Source organism: Amblyomma americanum, chromosome 10 (assembly GCF_052857255.1).
Source record: "Amblyomma americanum isolate KBUSLIRL-KWMA chromosome 10, ASM5285725v1, whole genome shotgun sequence".
In the NCBI taxonomy this organism is placed as follows: Eukaryota; Metazoa; Arthropoda; class Arachnida; order Ixodida; family Ixodidae; genus Amblyomma; species Amblyomma americanum.
This window is the reverse complement of record NC_135506.1, coordinates 88,155,726-88,166,278: the sequence shown is the minus strand read 5'-3', so window position 1 is coordinate 88,166,278 and position 10,553 is coordinate 88,155,726. Positions and strand designations below refer to the sequence as shown.

General features: G+C 47.5%; 2 non-coding genes across 2 annotated transcripts; both read left to right on the top strand.

The window, feature by feature from the left end:
- Positions 1 to 3,619: 3,619 nt before the first annotated feature.
- Positions 3,620 to 3,691, top strand: TRNAD-GUC (transfer RNA aspartic acid (anticodon GUC)). Its single transcript has one exon. It is a non-coding gene; the product is annotated as a tRNA-Asp (tRNA).
- A 215-nt stretch (positions 3,692 to 3,906) lies between these two features.
- Positions 3,907 to 3,978, top strand: TRNAD-GUC (transfer RNA aspartic acid (anticodon GUC)). The gene has a single exon. It is a non-coding gene; the product is annotated as a tRNA-Asp (tRNA).
- The last annotated feature ends 6,575 nt before the right edge of the window (positions 3,979 to 10,553 follow it).

Sequence of the window (10,553 nt, the reverse complement as noted above, 5' to 3'; positions counted from 1 at the left end):
AATAGATCGCTATACACACGCTTTCAACGTGATAGCCATGCCAGATTGGATAGAATTTATGCATCTGTTGAACTTGTGCCCCTTTGCACAGGTTACAAAGTTGAACCTGTGGCGTTTAGTGATCATTGTCTTGTGATAGGAAGTTTCGGTGTGAAAGAAAGGTGTACGCGCTTCAACTGGAATCTCTGGAAATTCAATGCCAAACTCTTGGAGGACGAGGGATTTTTAAAAGCCATCGTAAATGAAATGCAGAGGCTGCTCGAGGAGCGGCCCAGTCTTTTTGCCGTTCGGTGGGAAGACTTCAAAGAGTGGCTAAAAAGTAAAGCCATAGAAAAGAGTTGCTCAAACCGACACAGAGAAAAACAAGAAGAAAAAGCAGCGCGCGAGCAACTGCAGTTTTTATTAAGCATGGAAAGCTCCGAGCCCGGGAGATATGCAAAAGATATAAGGGATGTGAAAAGCCAGCTTGAAAGACTTGACAGTGAAAGGTATAAAGCAGCAGTTATACGCGCAAGGGCACAAAAACTGTGGGTCGGTGAAACACCGACAAAGCGAGCCTTAACAGATGAAAAGCGGTACGCTAGACAAAGAAATCGGGCAGATAAGAAATGGTGCTGAAATTTCATGTGATGCCAATGTAATCCAGCAGTCATTTCAAAAGTATTTCAACGACCTTCTTGGCCAAGTAAGAGAGATTGGTGATGCTTTCTCTTCAGACTTTTTGTCGTTCATGCCAAGACTTGAGGATGATGTAAAGGAGAGCCTTGAGGTACCCATTACTGAGTATGAAATAGAATCTGCAATTGACGACTTACAGACCGGTAAAGCTCGCTCCAGGACCTGATGGGCTGGGCGCCGAGTTTTACAAAACATTTAAGCCCATAGTCGCTCAGATACTGCTAAGAGTGCTGGATGAGGCGTATGAACGTGGGCAAGTACCGCTGTCATTCACCACATCGCACATTGTGTTGATCCCAAAATCAGATGACCCAGAGAAGCGATTGTTGGTGGGGTCCTATCGCCCGATAAGCCTCACCAACGTTGACTACAAAATATTCATGAAGGTCCTCGCTAGGAGATTCCAGAGCGTAATAACAAAATTGGTTGGACCGCACCAGACTTGCGGAATCAAAGGACGCAGAATTGCGACGAATGTACACGTCGCACGTACTGTATTGGAATGCTGTGATGCGATAGGGGACCGCATTTCTATGATGCAGCTGGATTTGGCAAAAGCCTTTGATCGCGTGTCACATGATGTACTTTTTCACATATTAGAGCACGGTAACGTTAACCGCATTATCATAGAAGGCGTCAGAATGGCATATGCAAAATGTACCACGCGCATTGTTCTAAATGGTGACCTCACAGATAGGCTGGCAGTGCGTTCGTCAGTAAGGCAGGGATGCCCTCTGTCGCCCCTTTTGTTTGCGGCTTACCTAGAGCCACTATGTTTAGCTATTGCCAAAAGTGACCGCATCTCGGGCTTTCGATTGCAGTCGGCTCATGTCAAAATCCTCGCTTATGCGGATGATATCGCAGTATTCTGTTCCAATCGAGACAGTATTACTGAAGTGATCAGTATCGTTGATAAATTTTGTAAGCAAACAGGGTGTATGGTAATTTTTAGATTCAATGCACATGGTAACTGCGCTAGAGACACGGACAAAGATAGAAGGACACCACGAACAAGAGCTCTGGATTTTGGCACGGTAACTGGGAAACGAGGCCTGATCACTTCTCCCGTCTTGCCTGCCAACGCAATATCTCGGCGTCCCCCTTAACTGTTATCGAGACCCAAGTGAAAGTTGGAACGAGCAATGCTCAAGGGCGAGGGAGAAAGCAGATGCATGGCAAGGGAGGCCGTTATCAATGTTTTCACGCCCCTCCATCTGCAACCTTTTCCTTGTTTCGAAAATGTGGTACATGATGAATGTTCTGTGTGCGAGTCGGGCCAGCATTCAAAAGATGCATCGCGTGCTTGCTGTGTTCATTTGGGCGTCAAGCTGAGAGAGAACTAGCCGTACCAATTTGTTTCTTTCGGTTTAACGAGGAGGGCTCGGCCTCGTGCACCTATTCTTGCGCCAAGTTGTGTCGCGTTTTATCTTTCTCCGAGATCAAAAGGATCCTTTTCTGCGGACTGTTATCCAAGTAAGGTTGCAGAGACTCCTCCCAGAAATCGTTTTCTCATGCTGTGAAGGTATGTGCGGTGCTGTCAATGGGTACATGCGAGAAGTTGTACTTTCTTTTCGACCACTGTACGCGCGTTTTTCACTTGAGTACTTGTGTAATGTTTCCAAAAAAGAGTTTTACAAGAATCTTGTGGAAACAATGCTGCCGATTCCCATTTATCGTTTACCGCACCGTGGAGGCCCAGGACAAGACGTCTTAAAACGAATAAAAAGAATGCTGGTTAAACCAACCGTAAAAACATTCTTCTTTAATTTACATTGTAATACACTTCCTGTTAAGACGTGGCTGCATGAAAAGGAGATTTTCGTCCCATGGACGACCAACTGCCTACTATGCAAAAAGCCTGAAACGGTGGAGCACGTGTTTCTTGAATGTTGGGACCCAATTTTTCATTGCGATGTCATCCAACGAACCGTGAAAAAAGATTTCCCCTGCATCCATACGGCATCAGGTTTTTGCCAATCACAAACGAAGGAGGAGTGCCATATGATTTAATCATCCTCTTGGGCCTCCACAGCCTTGGAGGACACGAATGCAAGTGCGACATGCCGATGTTAATGTCCGTTCCGTGCGAGAAAACTTTATTGAAAGTGTTGTGAGCGTGAGAGAACTGTATCGTGCGCAAGCTGAACCTCCCGAATGGACCTCTGTCCTGGACGACTTAGTTGTCTTGAGAAGATTTTAACCTCTCCCGTGTCAGCCAAGTAGGCTGCTGCTGCTGTTTTTATCATTTCTACTTTTGTTTTAGCATGTAAAGATCGGCAATAAAGAAAAAAAATTGGCCAGTATCCCCGCCTGTTTTTTTTTCTTTATTGCCTGGCTTTGGCTCATAACATTTAACCAAAAAAAACTCAACAAAAACACACAAAACGCTATGTACATACGACACTGTCGTGGTCAGCCAGCATGAGTCTGGCTTCGTCATACTAAAATTCACGAAGCATACAGAGCGGCTCTAGCCTCGAGAGCCAAACGGGAGGCTCCGCAGCGGCTTTCTGGATGGCCAGAAAGCAGTCTATTCTTTCCCGAAAATAAATTCGGGCAGGTCGTGCGTCTTTGTCACAATAATAGCCTGCCATTCTGGAGCGCCATATACAGTGGAGGCCTAAGAGCGTTATGAGGTCATATGGTACCCCGTCCTCATTGTCAGTGCTTAAATAACGAATTCCCTGTGCGTCAAGTGGTAGCTCTTTCTTTATTGTACTTTGTAACACGTCCCAAAAATAAACACCTTCCCAGCAATGCAAAAAAACGTGGTCTATTGTTTCAGGCTGTTTACAAATTAAGCAGTTCGATCCCCACGGCAAAAAAAATAAACCCTTTCCCTCCAAAAACTCGATTCCCCGACGGGGAGGTTCCGCTTTTTTTTTTCTCGCTGTGGGCCTCTGTGCCACTAACTAAGCATCGGTAAGCCAGTGGTTCCGTTTCCTCGTTAGTATAGTGGCCAGTATCCCCGCCTGTCACGCGGGAGACCGGGGTTTGATTCCCCGACGGGGAGGTTCCGCTTTTTTTTTCTCGCTGTGGGCCTCTGTGCCACTAACTAAGCATCGGTGAGCCAGAGCTTCCGTCTACTAGTTAGTATAGTGGCCAGTATCCCCGCCTGTCACGCGGGAGACCGGGGTTCGATTCCCCAACGGGGAGGTTCCGCTTTTTTTTTTCTCGCTGTGGGCCTCCGTGCCACTAACTAAGCATCGGTGAGCCAGAGCTTCCGTCTCCTCGTTAGTATAGTGGCCAGTATCCCCGCCTGTCACGCGGGAGACCGGGGTTCGATTCCCCGACGGGGAGGTTCCGCTTTTTTTTTTCTCGCTGTGGGCCTCTGTGCCACTAACTAAGCATCGCTAAGCCAGTGGTTCCGTCTCCTCGTTAGTATTGTGTCCAGTATCCCCGCCTGTCACGCGGGAGACCGGGGTTCGATTCCCCGACGGGGAGTTTTCTTTTTTTTCTCGCTGTGGCCCTCTGAGCTACTAACTAAACATCGGTGAGCCAGCTCTTCCCGCTCCTCGTTATTATAGCGGCCAGGGGCCGTATTACGGAACGATCACAATTCCGATGAAACGTTATTGACAGTGACGTCACCGCTTGACGCAGCGAGGAATCAGCCAATTACTGCAGGGCGCCGCCCCTCTGCACGCCGAATGACCTTTTGCTGAATTGTTATAAAAGAAAAGACTGAACAAATACGCAGCGATCAAAATAACTAATATTTTGTTTTGCCGAAATATTGTGTTTGAAGATGAGAATATTAGGCTAAACAAAAAGCGTACGAAGTTGTAAGAAACCAATACCTTCATCATATAAGCTGGCTGGGCAAAGTGAGTCACAGTAAGCAAGAACAGATTCACTATGCCGAGGGAAAATGTTTAGAGGGAGGTGACGCTGTGAACTACATTGCATCAGTTATAGATGAGTCATTTAGTAAAGACGATATGGTAATCGCCCCAAATGAGGGAGCCACACAGGGCAGCTCAATAGAAAGCAGCTTAGAATTAACTAATCATAACTGGAAAAAGGCGGAAGTAAATATTCCAAAATGCACGTCCGCAGGGATAGACGAAATTCCAATCAAGCTAACTAATGAACTTGTACCAAGAAGCAAGGAAACGCTGATAAAAGAATTGGAGGCATTCATAACAAATATGCAATTTCCGCACATCTGGAAAAAGAGTAAAATCAATTAGATTTATAAAGGGGAAGGCAGTAAGACAAACATAAAATACTTCCGACCGATTACGATAACATCAGCAATGATGACCAGACCGTTGATAGTTTCTATGAAGACTTGGAATCGGCAATGAATAAAGTAAAATCACAGTACACTGTAGTGATGGGCGACTTCAATGCGAAGGTGGGCAAGAAGCAGGCTGGCGACCACGCGGTAGGCGACTATGGGTTCTAGAAATAGCAGGAAGAGCTATTAGTCGAATTTGCAGATAGAAGTAATTTACGGATCATGAATACTTTCTTCCGCAAACGAGAGAACAGGAAGTGGACCTGGAAGAGCCCCATTAGTGTGAATAAAAATGAAATTGACTTCATACTATGCGCTCAACCTGGCATCGTTCAGGATGTGGCCGTCCTCGGAAAGGTGCGCTGTAGCAACCACAGCGGTAAGGTCTCGAATTAGCTTAGACTTGAAGAGGGAACGGAAGAAGCTAGTGAAGAAGAATACCATTAACGAGTTAGCCGTAAAAGGTAAGTACAGGAATTTAGGATATCGCTGCAAAACAGATATTCGGCTTTAACTGAGGAAGACGATTTTGATGTTCATAGAATAAACGATAATCTGACAGCCATCATTACGGAGTGCGCAATAGAAGTAGGCGGTAGGACAGTTCGACAGGATACCGGAAAGCTATCTCAGGTGACGAAAGATCTGATTAAAAAACGCAAAAACATGATGGCGTCTAATCCTACCGACAGAATAGAACTGACAGAGCTATCAGAGTTATTAAATAAGCGCAAGGTAGCCGACATAAGAAAGTTTAACATGGAGAGAATCGAGCATGCTCTAAAGAACGGAGGTAGCCTAAAAGCGGTGAAGAGCAAACTAGGCATTAGTAAAAACCAGATGTCTGCGTTAAGAGGCAAGAATGCCAATGTCATTAGCAATATGGATAAGATAGTTAACGTAGCCGAAGGGTTCTACACAAATCTGTACAGTATCCAATGTAATCAGAACGTTAATGAGAGAGAGTAGCGCACAGCAATGCGTCATCCCGCCAGTAACGAAAGAGGAAGTAAAGACGGCCTTAGGAGCAATGTAAATGCGAAAAGGAGCTGGGGAGGATCAGGTAAAAGCAGATCTGTTGAAGTATGGGGAGGGGGGGGGGGGGTGAGATCGTGCTAGAAAAACTAGCCACCTTGTAACCTAATAACCTCGTCCGTACCAGAAGCTTGGAAGAATGCAAATACCATCTTAAATCATAACAAGGCAGACGCCAAGGACTTGAAAAATTACAGACCGATCAGCTTACTATCCGTTGCCTACAAGGTATTTTCTAAGGCAATCGTCAATGCAGTCAGGGAAACCTTAGACTAATCAACCAAGTGATCAGGCTGGCTTTCTTAACGTGCACTGACATCGCACAGTACACGGGCGCCTTAGCGTTTTTCCTCCATAAAAACGCAGCAGCAAGGCCAATTTTCTACAAGGGTCGCATATGATTGCTCGCTCGACAAACAACGTGCTTTTGGAGACGTACAGAGTTCACTGTAGCCGTGCCAATAGAAAACATCATATAAAACCTATCAGCTGCATGCCGAAGATGTTTTGCCGGGTGTAAATTCGGGGTGTTCTATTATTTGATGAGGAGATTTTCAATACTCTAGAAGAGGAAAACTAGGTTACTAAATGACGTTAGAAAAGTACCTTCTATTTAATGGACCCCGTGTGGAGCGGGTCCATTCGCAGTTGTTTTGTAAGTGGTGTAAGGTTCTCGACACAGTTTAATCACACACACACGCTACTATAGTGTGCATAGTTTACGTGGGTATGGTTGTTTTCCGCACTCTGAGCATGATAACATATAATTCTCCCCACGTACTCTCCCCACGGGCCCATCACCGGATGCCTTGTCCTGGAGCTTAACACACTCCGGATCTGGGCCTTCACACCCAGAACAATGGCCTAACACTTTTGCTATCAGGAAACTCCAGCGGGTGACAGAAGTGCTCTCGCCAGGAGTGGTACGAGAATTCCCAAAGATATATGAAGGTAAAAGTTCTGAATGATCTCATGCAGACGGTCGGCACATCTGAATGCATCCTGATGCGCCAGCTGGTGGAGTAGCAGGGCGTAAGCCGCGGTAAGGCAGCGACTGCTTTAGCAATGTTAGCACGCAGATCGGAAGAGGTGCGGAGGCGTCGCGAGGGCGGCTACGTAGAACTTGTAGAGATTGAATCCCTCTCTCAGTTGTTGACAGGAAGAAAGAAAAAGAAAGTGCACAGGCCTGCTCACTGGATCAAGACGAGCCAGAATCGCTACCACGTGCAGATAGCAGGAGAGAAAGACAGGATAGTAAAGACGCGCTAAAGACAAGGCCGATCCCGGAGGCAGTGCAATGCCAGGCCAACCGGTGGCGGTAGTGAAGCATCCTTCAAACTCTCCGCCACATTTCCAGAAATAAGTCCAATTGGACACGTAACAGATACTCTACGGGGTCCGGACATGCGCTTTTTCGTCAGCTGCGAGCACATCGGGTATAATCACGCCGCAACGCACGACGACTCTTTCACGAAGAGAGCAGGCGGGCTTACGCCTTGTCAAGCGTGAGCAGTCTTACGTGTCGCTGCCGACTTCTTGTTTTCGCTTGTTTAGCGAGATGTTTCCGCTTGTTGTAACCGAATTCTGCAAGGCTATCGAGGCTCTGCGGCAGCCCGACTCAATCGCTGCGCAAGTATCGCGGCATGAAGACATGTTCTGTAATCCCTTCTGTATCTGAAAGAATCATTGTCGTCAATTTGGAGTCACAGGCATTCGAACCTCCGGCTCATTCTTTTTGAAGTTTAAGTTGTGTCAACTTGTGCCAACTTCTCCAGTAAACAAAATTGACCGACGGTAAACGCGCCTTTGTAACGCGACTTTCTGCGAAATTGATTTTCGGGATCTTAGTTGCGCCTCGGCTATCACAGCCCGGCAACTGGGCTTCCTCGCATTGTCTGTGTTCCCGCGGCGTTTTAGCTCCACTGCGTGCCCGGAATACCACAAATTCGATGTTTAGCAGACTGCCTAAGCTGTACTTAACTCTGCTTGACACAGAGTGCACTACGTACAGCGACTTAGCGCCTCGACCAGCTTAGAGGCTGTGAGAAAGAAGGAAAAAAAAACAGGAAGGAAGGTGAAGCCAAGCGGCCATGAAGCCGCTCCCTCCCCTGTTTTTGACTAGGTGCAGCGGTGATGAATATCATCGCACGCTATCATGTCGCGTGGTCACGGGGGTACTGACACTCCTTTGAATGGAAAAGGTTCACTACGCTAGGTAAAGAAGTCTTCGGGTAGACAGCATCATGACCTCGAACGACCTTCTGCCGCACCTAGGGTAGCCGTGTATGACCCTGTGTGGTCAAGATGTGTTTTCGAACCCCTGATCTTGATTGACTCTCTTGAAGGGAAAAGCTTGACTACGCTAGATAAAGCAGTCTTAGGGTACGAAGCACAATGACTTTGAACGACCTTCAGCCCAGCCAAGGATAGCCGTGTATGGCCGTATGGGGCACAGTTATGGTCTCGACCCCTATCCTTTGACCCATTAGTTGACCTTTGGCATTATGTGACATTTGGCTCGACCTTTGACCTTAAGAACATCCGATGGGATGATGTGAAGCCATGTGATGACATCCAATGAGGGTGTCATAAGACCATATGATACCACGTCATAACGGCATGGTCTTTGTGGATATATATAGAACGGCTCTCGCGAGCGACTGAGGATCGTCCAATCCTCAGTCGCTTAGCAAGCGTGGTTGCTTTTTTGCTGAATTCTAGGGTCAGTCAAGTTAAGCGACTGCCAGTTTTTATAATTTATATGACCCCGCCGTGGTGTCTCAGTGATTAGTGCGCTCGGCTACTGGTCCGGAGTTTCCGGGTTCGAACCCGACCGCGGCGGCAGCCTTTTTATGGAGGCAAAACGCTGAGGCGCACATGTGCTGCTTTGCGGTGTCAGTGCACGTTAAAGATCCCCAGGTGGTCGAAATTAATCCGGAGCCCTCCGCTACAGAACCTCTTTCTTCCTTTCTTCTTTCACTCTCTCCTTTATCTCTTCCCATACGGCGCGGTTCAGGTGTCCAACGGTATATGAGACAGATACTGCGCTATTTGTTTTCCCCCAAAGTCACATATTTCGATACAGCTCGGTTCGTGTGGCCACCGAGATTCGAGACAATAACTGCGCCGTTACCTTTCTTCAAAAACAAATTTTCTATTTCATGTTCTTGTCATTGCCCTTAACGATCATCAGGTGGTCGAAACTATTCCTGAGCCCTGCACTACGGCACCTCTTCCTTACTTCTTTTGCTCCTTCCTTCATCCCTTCCATTACGGCGCGGTTCAGGTGTCGGCCGATATGTGAGACCGATACTCGCCATTTCCTTCTCCAATAACCAATTTTCGTTTTCATTTTTTTATTAAAGCGACAGCTGTAGTGGCCGCGAACTTGCGATTTTGGCCTGGCGGTCCTCCGAGGAGCACATGACGTCACAACCCGCCCCTCGCCGCGGAGCCGAACCGGTCTGGCCGGAACGGCGGCGGCTGGCGCACTCTGCCCGAAATAGAGACATGCTCCAAGTCTGTGCCAGTGTGGTTAGATTGCGCCGAAGCCGGCGAGCCCGTCGGCGGTCAAGCGCATTTGGAGTATGGAAGGTCTCGCCTTGGCCGACGTGACGTCACCGTGAAGCGCGCGCGCACGCGTTACACTGGAGTATAAACGCGCCTAAACAGAGCCTGCGCTTAACAGCTAATACTAACCTATTCGATAGCGGCATCTATGCGAGCGACTGAAAAGCCCCCGCACACTGACTGAAAAAATGTATGTGCCGAGGATCGGAATCGAACCAGGGTCTATGGCATTTGAGGTGGAGACGCTACCACTCCGCCGCGACAAACCCCCGCTGTGGTTCATAGATTTCGACTACCTAAGGTTTGTTAACGTGCACTGACATTGCACAGTGCACGGGCGTCTTGAGTTACTTGTCCATCACTCTTTATTTTATATTATTGGTATCCTTAAAATCTTTTTTGCAGTTAGACAGCCACTGTGCATTCCTATTTGAAAGAAACCAGATCCAAAGCCAGGAAACTAATAATAATAATAATAATAATAATAATTGGTTTCGGGGGGAAGGAAATGGCGCAGCATCTGTATCATATATAGGCGGACACCTAAACCGCGCCGTAAGGGAAGGAATAAAGGAGGCAGTGAAAGAAGAAAGAAAGAGGTGCCGTAGTGGAGGACTCCGGAATAATTTCGACCGCCTGGGGATCTTTAATGTGCACTGACACCGCACAGCACACGGGCGCCTTAGCGTTTTGCCTCTATAAAAACGCAGCCGCCGCAGTCGGGTTCGAAGCCGGGAAATCCGGATCAGTAGCCGAGAGCTGTAACCACTGATCCACCGCTGCAGGTAGCTAGAAAACTATATTTGACTCTCCAGGGTGCCATAGTGTCTAGACCGCACGGCTGTTGACCTCAAGGTTTCTGGTTTCTTCCGGGCCGCGATGGCTTGGTCTCGATGGAGATGGACACGATATAAAAGTGGCTCGTGTACTGCGCGATTTTAGTGCATGCAATAACCCCAGGTTGTCAACATTTCTCCCGTGACCACCGCAGCGATGTTTCGGTCTTCCTTCTTTCACTCTTTCGTTC